This window comes from Schistocerca nitens, chromosome 10 (assembly GCF_023898315.1).
Source record: "Schistocerca nitens isolate TAMUIC-IGC-003100 chromosome 10, iqSchNite1.1, whole genome shotgun sequence".
Taxonomy (NCBI): domain Eukaryota; kingdom Metazoa; phylum Arthropoda; class Insecta; order Orthoptera; family Acrididae; genus Schistocerca; species Schistocerca nitens.
The window spans coordinates 108,631,343-108,632,202 of record NC_064623.1 but is presented as its reverse complement, the minus strand read 5'-3'; the positions used below and the strand labels follow the sequence as shown (position 1 = coordinate 108,632,202).

At 54.2% G+C, this 860-nt stretch overlaps 1 pseudogene; it reads right to left on the bottom strand.

Annotated features, from left to right (window-relative positions):
• Window positions 1-528: 528 nt before the first annotated feature.
• Window positions 529-646, bottom strand: LOC126210702 (5S ribosomal RNA; annotated as a pseudogene).
• Window positions 647-860: the final 214 nt, after the last annotated feature.

The window sequence follows — 860 nt, the reverse complement described above, 5'->3', positions numbered from 1 at the left end:
TTCAGAACAAACACCACATAAAGGGCAGATTGTAGTGACCCGGCGCATGGAATAAAGCAATTCCGAAACAGTGAAACTGGTCAGCTGTTCGTGTGCTACTGTAGGCTGAGGACAGTGACACGTCTATATGTTGTCCATCCGCACCACGGTAGGTGGAGGTACAGGACATGTTCTCTCTGTGAAACATAATAGGCCACGATTTGGGGCAGCTGTGACGACAGATGCCACTGCTGGTGCAAGCGCTGGTGTTTCGCGGCACACCATGCAGCGCACGTTGTTGAACTTGCGTCTCTACAGCAGACGATCCCTACGTGTTCCCATATTAAGCATTCCGTGTTCAGGCCACAGGTGGCCCTTCGGGACCATCTGACCGCCGTGTCATGCTCAATGGCGGACGCGGATAGGATCGCCGTGTGGTCAGCACACCGCTCTCCCGGTCGTTATGATGGTTTTCTTTGAGCGGAGCCGCTACTAATCGATCGAGTAGCTCCTCAGTTGGCATCACGAGGCTGAGTGCACCCCGAAAAATGGCAACAGCGCATGGCGTCCCGAATGGCCACCCATCCAAGTGCCGGCCACGCCCAACAGCGCTTAACTTCGGCGATCTGACGGGAACCGGTGTAGCCACTGCGGCAAGGCCGTTGCCATCCGGTCCCACATTGATCCAAAGAAATTGCAAGGTACGATTGCAACGGGTGCATGATCATCGAGATTGGATGGTGGACCAATGAAAACCCGTGGCCCACTCGGGTGAATCACGTTTCTTGTTGCATCAGTTCGAAGATCGTGTCCGGTTACAGTGTCAACCAAGTGAACAGGTGCTCGAAACATGCATGCTGGCGGAGGCTGTATTATTGCTA